We start from the raw sequence: 12,206 nt of genomic DNA, 5'->3' as shown, positions 1-12,206 counted from the left end.
TGAGCCCTGGGCTAACATTCCTCCACAATAAAGTGAGCATTTTCCTTGGAAGCTTTTTTTTTTTTAGATGGACTTTCACTCTTGTTGCCCAGGCTGCAATGCAGTGGTGTAATCTCGGCTCACTGCAACCGCCACCTCCCTGGTTCAAACAATTCTCCTGCCTCAGCCTTCTGAGTAACTGGGATTACAGACACATGCCACCACACCCAGATAATTTTTGTATTTTTAGTAGAGACAGGGTTTCACCATGTTTCTCAGGCTGGTCTCGAACTCCCTACCTCATGATCTACCCACCTCGGCCTCCCAAAGTGCTGGGATTACAGGCATGAGCCACTGTGCCCAGCCAGAAGCAGTCTTAACCAACCAATGCTTGGGCCACACCATGCACCAATTGAATCAGACACACTTGGGAAAGGCACAGGCATTAGTAGGTTTTAAATGCCCTACAAGTGATTCTAACCAGTATCCAGGGATGGAAACCTATAGTTTAGAAAATGAAGATTAGAATCCTGAAAATCAGCTAGGAAGGCATTCCTTGGGCTTCTCTTTTTACAAAGAACATCCAATTCTAGACACAAATAAATACCTATGGACTTGGCATAGACCCCTGGTAGGAAAATGGGAAGGTTAAAGATCCCCTAATTGGGAACATGGTGAGTGAGTAGACTGCTGTCTAATAAAAAGAGAAGGCAGGGCCAGGTGTAGTGGCTCACACTTGTAATCCCAGCATTTGAGGAGGCCAAAAACGACTAGATCACTTGAGCTCAGGAGTTCAAGATCAGCCTGGGCAATATGGTAAAACCCCATCTCAACAAAAACAGACAAATAAAAAAAACAAAAAAATAGCTTGTCATGATGGGATGTGCTTGTGGTCCCAGCTAATCAGGGGGCTGACCTGGGAGGACTGCTTGAGTCCAAGAGGTGGAGGTTAAAGTGAGCTATATACATATTCCACTACCCTCCAGCCTGGATGTCAGAGTGACAATCTGTGTCAAAAGAGAAAGAGGGCAGAGGAGGGAGAGAGAGTGCACAGGACACTAAGTAAAGTGACCAGCCCTCCTGCTGGCCTATTTTCTGTCCAGATATCAGAAACCCTGGCTTCAGTAATAGTGCACACCCATGTATTTTATTATCTTAAGCCTGACATGAGCTCCTAATTGCCACTGACAGGGACAGAATTACAAATCATGTGACACAAATATGTAACCACATATGCAAAGATGCACATTTCCACATAGAGTTGAATAAACAGTTTGTAGAACCCAGACTGAAAGTACGTGACCTCCCGTAAACAAACCCGTCCTCCCCATTTGGTCCTTTGTCCGTAATCTCTTCTGAATCTGTTGTAAATTTGATGAAATAGGAAAGTATACACATCATCTGCCACCAAGCTGTTTAAGTTAGAAAATACTGTGCTCAACTTCCTTAGAGTTATTATCTTAAGAGTTTCCATAAACAGACAGTGTCAATCACCTCCTCAGAGGGGCCATCTGATAACATGCAAAACAAAACCCCAATTTCACCAAAACCCAGAAGCAGGAAGGACCCTGACAAGAGCAATCACAGGCCTAAGGTATTCACAGGCCAGGGTCTGGTGCTGCTGGTACAGGAGGAATTGCTGCTGGAAATAGCTGAAAAAAAAGAGAAGGCAGCTCTAACACTCAGGGGGTAGTAAGAAAAGAACTCACTCAATTAACCTTCAATTCTCACATAACCAGTTCCCTTCCAGCCTCCCTGTAGGGTCTCACTGAGAGGACTGGCACATGATTAAATGCCAATACATGAGGGAAACAATTTATCGAAGCAAGGGATCAACTGGGTCAGAAATAGTCACAAAACAGACAGGATTCAGGTTAGGCCCTGAATGGTGCAGCCTCAGGAAAGCAGGGACATGGAGAAACCTAAGCCAGGGAACCAGGTGTCAGGCACCACTGTAGATACTAGTTTTGAAGAGGGTCCCAGGAATGAGAGTGGGCTTGCAGATGTTATTTTAGTTACTCTCTCAACCGGCACATGAAATTGTTTCAGAGGAGGATGCTCATCCTCAGAAAGGGGAAGTAACTTCCCAAGGTTGGTGGCGGATGTGGGATTAGAAAGTCGGTGAGTCTGACACCAGCACCCATGCCGCCACCATTACCATTGAGAGACCTGAATGAAGTAAGTGTAGGGAACAGGAAGGAGCAAGGAGAGCCAGAGCAGAATCAGTTTACAAACAGGGAAGTTAGGTAAGCTTGGTAAAGGGGGAATCACATGTTGTAGCGGCATGAACAGTAGGCACAGATGTTCGAACTTGATCTTGTGATTATAGAAGAGCCCCTGAAGGTTTTGAGTAAGGGCAGAACCAATCAAAGTGAAATCTTGGGCCAAGATCAGTGGGTGGTGAAAATGGGGCTCTGGGTTCCTAAGGTAAAGTGATGCCACCAACAACAGTGAAGGGGCCGCGTGATGTGTGGAGCAAGGAGCGAGGACTGGACGGAGAAGCTGAAGCCCCCATTGAAATGCAGAAAGTCAGGCAGTAAGGCCATGCCTACGGAGGGCAGGTTATATTCTCTCTCTGCCTGTGGTCTGTCTTCAGCCTTAAATCATGTGGAGTGAGAATTCATCTCCAAATGACCCTCAAGCCTTGCTACTCAAAGTGTGGTCCACTGACCAGCAGCAATGACAACATCCAAAAGCTCCTTAGAAATTGAGTCTCAGGCCCCACTAGAAGAATCAGACTCTGTATATAATCAAGATCTTCGGGTGATCCATGAATATATTAAGATTGTTAAGCAGTTCTCTCCGGTGTCTTCCAGTTCTAAAATGCAACTATTTCACACTCATCTCAACTGTATCACCTCCAAGAGAAAAAGGATAATAAAGTTCCCCTTTCACCTCATTCGTGACCTTTTCTTAATCCTAAAAGCTTCTTAGGTTTGTTGGCATTCAGGTAGAGGTTTTAGAAAACACCAGAGGTGGCCGGGTGTGGTAGCTCACGCCTGTAATCCCAGCACTTTGAGAGGCCGAGGAGGGTGGATCACAAGGTCAGGAGATCAAGACCATGTGGCTAACATGGTGAAATCCCGTCTCTACTAAAAATACAAAAAATTAACCGGGCGTGGTGGCACGCGTCTGTAGTCTCAGCTACTCGGGAAGCTGAGGCAGGAGAATCGCTTGAACCCGGGAGGCGGAGGTTGCAGTGAGTTAAGATCAGCCACTGCACTCTAGTTTCAGCGACGAGCGAGACTTCTCAAAAAAAAAAAAAGAAAGAAAAGAAAAGAAAAAGAAAGAAAACACCAGAGAGGTAGCACTGCCACCTTGTGGCCATCATCAGTAATGTATCTAACTCTTAGGGGTAAAGGAGAGGATAGGGCAGGCAGGGCAAGAACAGAGGTACTTGGTAAAGTCCAAATCACAGACTGGATATGACAATCACAACTGCCCACAATGACTGAAAGTAACTGTCACAGAAAGCTCAGCCTGCATCAATGAGCAATGTCCAATTGCAAAGGGCAGTTTTTATAATACTTAATCTGTGATATCAGTGGGAAACCACATTCCAAGCCCAGCTCTGCCTTTGTAACCTTAGAAATCATTCTACCAGGTATTTTCAGACACCCAGCCCTGGCTTGAATTCTGCCAGTAAACTTGTAATTTTCCAATGAAACTTCCTTCACTGTGACAGTTCTTTTTCATCTTGAGTCAAAATGTGTCTGATACATGCTCACCAATCCTCATCCTCCTTTCCACAGGCTGAAATAAGTTTAACACCTTTTCATACAACCAACCTGCAAATATGGGTAAACTCTCCCCATGCGCCACCCACCCCATCTTCCCTCGGCCATTTGCCATGTGGGGTCACCCGAAGCCCCACGCCCTATGATCACTTTCCCATGGGCGAGTGAAGTGCAGCAACCACAGCAGACACTCCGAATCCTAGGGGTGTTCCCCAGAGCAGCAGAGCCACAGGACCTCCGTCCCCATCCTGGCACCTCATCCCTATCTAGCAGCTAAATGCCACACCAGCTGACCTGGGGATGCTGACTTTTCCTGCTCGTGCCGCTGCTCAGTTATCCCACACCTGTGCAGGTGTCTACTTTTCACTCAGTTTTATTTTGTAAGAAATATTTATCAGAGTCTGCTGTGTACTGTCACTGGTGAGAAAAAGGTAAATCACACCTGGTACCTGCCTCGAAGAGCTCCAGGCTACAGTCGGAACCTACTCAAAGCCAAACCATTATTCAGTGAGAAACCCCATGACAGAACATCACACAGGCTTTTCTGACCCATCTCACCAATCCCCTGGGAAATACCTTCCACTCTTGGTTTTTTCTGGGATCATTTTTCCTCATTTCAAGCTCAAAGTGAAAAAGAGAATGTCAGTGTCGCCGATGGTCCTTTGTGCGGTCACAGCTGGACCCGGCATGTCCTCCTGGCTAATCCAGGGTGCTCAGGGCTCCGACTTCACTCTGAACGTTCTCGCTCCATCGGAGCTCACCGCTGTCTGCACCTGCAGCAGCCAGGTGGCTGCACACTAACAGAAAATCCAGCAAGTCAGAAAACTTAATTTACTCCCATAACTTTGAGGCTAGTGACTGTGTGACATTGAACTAATCCTATAACTTCCCTGCACTTTAATTTCCACATCTGTGAAGTGGGGCAGGTGGATTCAGTCACCGTAGGTCCAGGTGCATAGTGAGAGCTCCTCAGAGACAGCAGCACACCTGATCTTCTCAGCATCCACCATCAGCAAATACCAGGCACACGCCAGGTGCTCAAAGGCTCACTGAATGTATGTGTGGATAAATGACTATATTAGAGCCATGTGAATCATGGACAAAGTCAACACATATTTTTGAACGTCTACCAAGTACAAGTACACTGTAGAATAAGAAAATAGGTAACCCAGGCAGGATGGGGTTTTCTCCTAACTTCCCCTTACCTCCTTCCTGGGGGAGGGAGGGCCTCTGTACATCAGAGAGACTCTTGACACAAGTAATGTTCTCAAGATGCATTGTAAGAAATTGTCATGTTAACAAGAAAAAAGTCCATTTGTCTTGGGGGTGTTTTAATCAATGGACCTGAGGGACCCAAAGCCCCCTCCAATGGGACACAGGATGTGACACCCACACCAAGTGCATGGAGGGAAAATGAGATGGAGTGAACTGACAGGGAGCAGGACCTGGGAGAACGGAGGGGTAAAGACTGTGGGACCCGGAGGAAGGTCTGAGGAGGAGCTCCCGGCCCCTGCGGTGGCCTCGGTGCTGACTGATGAGAACTCAGCAGCATAAGTAAAGCAGCCTCACCAGGCTCCATGCGTACATGGGATCGCTTTTCAGTAAGATTTTCTTTCTGCTCAGGGGCTGCACTTTCGCATATTTTCTAACACATCAGGCCCAGCTGACAGGTTACAAAACCATCATCCCATTCAGCAATCATTATAGAATACTCCCAAAGTGCCAGGCCCTGTGTACGTTCAGGAAATGCAAAAATGAACACAAACAGCCCTGTCCTCAAAGATCCCCATGCAAAGAGCTCCCGGGGTGCCTCTCCTACAACACGCCCCTGCTCTGCACAGCCCTCCTTGCTGCCCTCCACCAACCCAAATCCTCCCCCACCCTGTGAGACCAGCTCGAGTTCTGCCCAACCCAGAATCCCTCTCAGTCCCCTGCACTCCTGCCACTTTGAGAGATGACTGCACTTATATCACTAGGCTTTATGAACTAGATGTCATCTCCCTCATTAGACTTGAGCCTCCTGAAGGCAGAGATTATTTTTAGAATTTTCCAGAAAGAAGTTACATCAGTGGTTTGCATCAGACCAAGCTTAGGCCCAGCCTGAGCCTTCAGCTCACACAGGCTCCACTGCCTGGCATAGTCCCTGGCTCTGTAGGTGCTTTATAAACCCTGCAGGAGCAAAGTCCACAACCAACTCTGTGACAAGGCAACAGGCTGGGATAATCTGAAAACACAGAGAGAAGAACGGTCAAACAAAAATCAAAGGGCTTTGACTCATGGCTTGCCTCTTCCCTCCTCTCAGGGAAACAAAATCACGCCACCTGTTCTCACTCCTGCCTCATTTCCTAAAGTCTATGAAATAGATGTCGAGTTCAGTAAGTGCTGATATTCCAGGTCCTTTCCTATTCCATGATGATCCTTGCCTATAAATAACAATTACTGTGGTGTTAGCCAGATAGTGATTTTCTATTTCCATCACTCCTTCTACACTTATTAACTGGAATTCTGCTACAAGAAAAAGCTATTTCCGCTCCCTCATTTATTTAGTTGTTCAATTATTTATTTATATTAGCATGGGCTCGTGGGTATTTATGAACTGGAATCCACTGCTATCATTATTTATTATGTTGTTCATACTGTCCGAAAATTGACCATTGAGAGCTCCTTGGAAATCTGTGAACTTTCAACACATCCCCATCATTTTCCATGTAGTTCCTTACTTTCTGGCCCCACAAGAAGCTCCAGGCTCCTCTACGCTTTCCTGACCCAGCCCTGGAATCAGCTATTTCTCCCGGGAGCCCTGGTTCCTTTCATGGGAGAATGATGTTTGCAGACCGTGGGAACTGATATGCTCCTGTGCCCTCTAGTGGTCAGATCTGGGAAATACACACCCACAGTAGTTGATTGTTACCCACATTTTGCAGATTAGGTAAATGAGGCACAGAAGTTAGGCAACTTGACCAAAATCACAGAGCAAACAGGTAGTAAAACTGACATGAAAATAATGACAGATGCACCACAAGTCCTAACAAATGAAAGTAACTTATTCACACGTACACATCAGCAGAAAGCCACAGCCCAATAGTCCAGCATAGACACTCCCTTTGGAAAATAACTCAACAGCAACAACCATGATAATAACCAACATGAACTCAGTATCTGCCTGGGCACTGGGCTCCCACAGCCACTCATTTATTCCTAACAACTCTGCAAGGTGGATTTTACCATCCTCCTTTTACAAATCAGAGAATCAAGGCAGCCAAGTGACTTGCCCAAGCCAATACAGTTAAGTGACAGAGCCAGCAGCTGACCCCAGGTCTATCTGGATACAAAGTCCATGCTTATGCCACTGTGTCAGCATTTCTCAAAACTGATTTTAGGTGAAAGTTAAATAAGCTGTTTTATAATTTTAATACTTATGTGTTTATTTTAATGCATGCTAGAAAAACATTTAAGCACACATCAAATCTGTAATTTCATGGACCATTTGCATAAGACAAGGATGTTTTGTCTCAAACTCCTGGCCTCATGCCATCCTCCCACCTCAGCCTCTCGAGTAGCTGGGATCACAGGTGTGAGCCATCATGCCCTGCTCAAACAAGGCTGTTTTGTAAACTACATTTATTTAGAAAAAAAAATAGTATTAAATAAATGATAATAATAAATGTAGTACCTCCCACCATGTGCCTCCCACATGTGGGGATTATGGGAATTACAATCCAAGATAAGATTTGGGTGGGGACACAGTGAAACCACATCACCGCCCATTCTAATCCACATAAGATGCAATGAGGGAGGAATATGTGTTGCATGTGCCTGAACATTAGGGTTGTAGGCACATCTGTGGCCACTCCCTCCAGGGCTGATTGCTGCACCCAGGGTGTGGTCTCTAGGCTGAGAGCCTGCTCCTGCCTCATGATGCATCTTCCTCCCTCTGACACTCAGGCCACTGTCTCTGCCTATAAAAAGTGGAAACTTTTCATGATTAATTTGTGGCCCTCTTGCCTGAACCTGGAACCACACACACCACCCAGCCTGGAGCACCCCCTTCACACAGCATCCTGCTTCTCCAGCCCCACCTGAGCCCCTGGGAAGCTGAGGTGGCCCAAGCCCCGAGGCTCCACTACCAGCTCCTCCAAGCCGAGCCTTATCACTCCCATCTTGCTCATTCCTGCCCACATGACACCCACAGAGAAGACTCTGGTCCTATAGACCAGCCCTGCCCTTACAGGGACTGAGGTCCAGCCAATCCAGTGTCCCTGCTGGGCACACAGAACTCTCAGGATGCCTAGTGTAAGGGTCACCTGTGGGCTCAGGAGTGGGGAGATCCTCTAACTTGGATGAGTCAGAGCCCTCCTCACATCCTACATCTGAGCAGTCACCAGGGTCCTCTCTGCCTTGTCCTCACCCTCAATGTCTCAGTGACTCACTCAGTATCCTGGGTCACCCTTGTCATGTCTCCTGGACACAGCCACAGCTCCTGAAAGGAGGAGTTGAGACTCTGTCTCTCCAGGAGTCACTGCCATTCTGATCACTTGAACCTGCTCAGCCTCATCTGACCCTCCCCTCACCTTGTGCTCTGGATCCCTGGATACCTGGGTCCTTGTCAGGTAAACATCATAACAGTAACAACCACCAGAACCCTGAAACTCTCGCCCAAGGCACATGTCTGATGAAAGTTACCAGGTAACACACCTGTGGCTCCACACACCTAAGGCTTCACTGTAAAGAGGCATCCTCATCCCTCTCCTCCCATCCCTAGGGACAGTAAGCACCACAGGCTGCCTCGGACCACCAGCCCCTTCTCCCAGATACAGCCTCAGATCTATACTAACCCTCTACATGGAGAGGCTTTGGATAACAGCAGATACTAGGAAATCCCACTGACCCAGTTGTCACCCACAGCCCCACCCCTCCTATCTGTGACAGAGATGGACACACGTAACACACTTCTGCTCACCACCCAGCCCCCAAGGTCAATCACAGTCTGCTTCTCCCTTGACCCACTACTCCCCAACTTGCCTTCCCCGCTGCAGCCAGGTGGCCTCCCTGCTGTTCTTGGTCCATGAAGGCAGGTTCCAACCTCTATACTATTCCCTTCCCTCCCCTCCCCTCCCCTCCCCTCCCTTCCCCTCCCCTCTTCTCTCCTTCCCTTCCCAGGAGCCCACATCTGCCTGTCCACCTGCCTTACAGCCAGAGTCGTCAGCCACCTGCTCCCTTCCGTCTTCCCTGACCCCGTACATGGAGATGACAGCCCCTCCTAGAATACCCACTGATCACTGTCGGCCTTCAGTGGTAGTCACAGGTTCTGCAGGGGTCACCTGTGGAACCAGAACTCTTGGAAGGACCAGCAGGGGGAGCTGCTCAGGACATGTCAGGGCTCCTGGCACCAGGTGCACCACAGGCACATACATAATCGTACCGCTTAGTGAAAGGATAAGTGGTGGATGACTAATTGTAAGTGAAGAGGGTGTATGGGCAGAGGTAGACACAGGAACACATGTACTTTCTACTCCAATAATTATTCCAAAAAAGGTGGGGATATTAAAGATGAGCATCTTCATATATTTCTGATGGGACTGCAGTACATACTGTAATATATGACATTACATTGGCCCATGTGGGTTTTTTTGTTTTGTTTGGTGGGTGGGGGAGAGGTTGAGATGGAGTCTTGCTCTGTTGCCCTGGCAACAGTGGCATGATCAGAGCTCACTGCAGTCTTGAACTCCTAGCCTCAGGAAACCTCCTGCCTTGGCCTCCCAATGCTCTGAAATTGCAGGTTTGAGCTGAGCCACCATGCCCAGCCCTGGCCTCCTTATATTTAGTGTGCATACACTTTGACGACCATCCCACTCTTGAGAGCCTCACTGAACAGAGTGAGCTCTGAGAAGGCAGGACTGTACCTGCCCTCTCTGTTAAAGCCCTTGACCTGCCCACAGCCTGGCACAGGGTACTTTATAAGAGTTGAATGAATGAGTTCCTGGATTAACACTCCACATGCAGAATAGATAGGTGTATGAGTATAGTCACTGCAGAAAGTCTTGTCAATATGAAGAGTGGGACACAGTGTCAAATCCGGCAATAGGTGGGTGGATAAAGCATCACAGTGTAGCCCCCCAATAAAATAAATAAGGGGAAACCAATTTAATAACATAACTGGGGTAAAGAACATGAATAAACACTTTTCAAAAGCTTGAACAGGGGCCGGGTACAGTGGCTCACGCCTGTAATCTCAGCACTTTGGGAGGCCGAGGCAGATGAATCACAAGGTCAGTAGTTTTGAGGCCAGCCTGGCCAACGTGCTGAAACCCCATCTCCACTAAAAATACAAAAAAAAAAAAAAAAAAAATTAGTCAGGCATGGTGGCATGCGCCTATAATCCCAGCTATTCTGGAGGCTGAGGCAGGAAAATCACTTGAACCCAGGAGGCAGAGGTTGTGATGAGTGGAGAGCATGCCATTGCACCCCAGCCTGGGCAACAGAGCAAGAAATTTGGGAAGCCAAGCAATTTGGGAAGCCAAGGAGGGCAGATCACTTGAAAAAGAAGTTCAAGACCAGCCTGGCCAACAGGATGAAACCTCAACTCTACTAAAAATACAAAATTAGCCGGGTGTGGTGTTGCATACCCGTAGTCCCAGCTACTTGGGAGGCTGAGGTACGAGAATCACTTGAACCCGGGAGGTGGAGGTGGCAGAGAGCTAAGACTGTGCCACTGCACTCCAGCATGAGCGACAGAGCAAGACACTGTCTTAAAAAGAAAAAAGAGGCCGGGTGCGGTGGTTCATGCCTGTAACCCCAGCACTTTGGGAGGCCAGGGTGGGTGAATCACGAGGTCAGGAGTTCAAGACCAGCCTGACCAACATGGTGAAACCCCATCTCTACTAAAAATACAAAAAATGAACTGGGTGTAGTGGTGTATGCCTGTAATCCCAGCTATTCAGGAGGCTGAGACAGGAGAATTGCTTGAACCTGGGAGGCAGAGGTTGCAGTGAGCTGAGATCCTGGGTGACAGAACGAAACTCTGAGATGAAAGAAACGAAGAAGGAAGAAAGAAGAAGAAAGGAGGGAGGGAAGGAGGGAGGGAGGGAGGGAGGGAGGGGAGGGAGGGAGAAAGGGAGGGAAGGAGGGAAGGGAGGGAGGGAGGGAGGGAGGGAAGGAAGGAAGGAAGGGAGGGAGGGAGGGAGGGAGGGAGGGAGGGAGGGAAGGAGGGAAGGGTGAGCGAGCAGAGAGAGAGAAAAGGGAATGTTTATACACTGTTAGTGAGAGTGTAAATTAGTTCAGCCATTGTGGAAAGCAGTGTGGCAATTCCTCAAAGAGCTAAAAACAGAACTACCATTTGACCCCACAACCCTATTACTGGGTATATACCCAGAGGAATATAAATTATTCTGCCATAAAGATACATGCACATGAATGTTCACTGCAGAACTATTCACAATAGCAAAGACATGGAATCAACCTAAGTGTCCATTGATGATAAACTGGATAAAGGAAATCTGGTACATATACACCATGGAATACTACACAACTATAAAAAAGAATGAGGTCATTTCCTTTGCAAGAACATGGATGGAGCTGGAGGCCATTATCCTTAGCAAACTAATACAGGAACAGAAAACTCAATACCGCATGTTCTCACTTTTAAGTGGGAGCTAAATCATGAGAACACATGGACAGAAAGAGATCAAAAGACACTGGGGCCTCCTTGAGGGTGGAGGGTGGGAGGAGGGAGAAGATCAGATGAAACACCTATTGGGTACTAGGCTTAATAGCTGGGTGACAAAATCATCTGTACACTAGACACCTGTGACATGCAGTTTATGTATATAATAAACCTGTACGTGTACCCCTGAAGCTAAAATAAAAGTTCTAAAACAGAGAAAGAAACACAGTTGGAGCAAATCCGCATGTATTGAGAAAGGAAGTATCCACCTTACGTGCTTCACTATAAAACAAAAACGTTACCAAGTCATAATGTAATTGCTTAATGTTTGCCTGTATAAACAACGATTGGGACAAATGAGAAAGTATTATTGAAAGATTCATACCAACTGCAAACAGCAGTTACATCCTGGAAACAGAATCGGGGTGGGGTGTGGTCAGGGATCTGACACATTATTTTACACATGCTTATATTGCTAGAATTTACAGTAAGTGTGGTTTCCTGTGTGATCTTTTTTTTTTTTTGAGACAGAGTCTCGCTCTGTCATCCAGGCTGGAGTGCAATGGGGTGATCTTGGCTCACTGCAACCTCTGCCTGCTGGGTTCAAGTGATTCTCCTGCCTCAGCCTCCCAAGTAGCTAAGATTACAGGCATGAACCACCACACCTGGCTAATTTTTGTATTTTTAGTAGAGATGGGGTTTCACCATGTTGGCCAGGCTGGTCTTGAAGTCCTGGCCTCAAGTGATCCACCCCCTCAGCCTCCAAAACTGCTGGGATTACAGGCATGAGCCACCACATCTGGCCTCCTATGCAATTTTCAAAATAA

The sequence above is a fragment of the Callithrix jacchus genome, chromosome 22, assembly GCF_049354715.1.
Source record: "Callithrix jacchus isolate 240 chromosome 22, calJac240_pri, whole genome shotgun sequence".
Taxonomy (NCBI): domain Eukaryota; kingdom Metazoa; phylum Chordata; class Mammalia; order Primates; family Cebidae; genus Callithrix; species Callithrix jacchus.
This window is presented reverse-complemented; position numbering follows the sequence as displayed.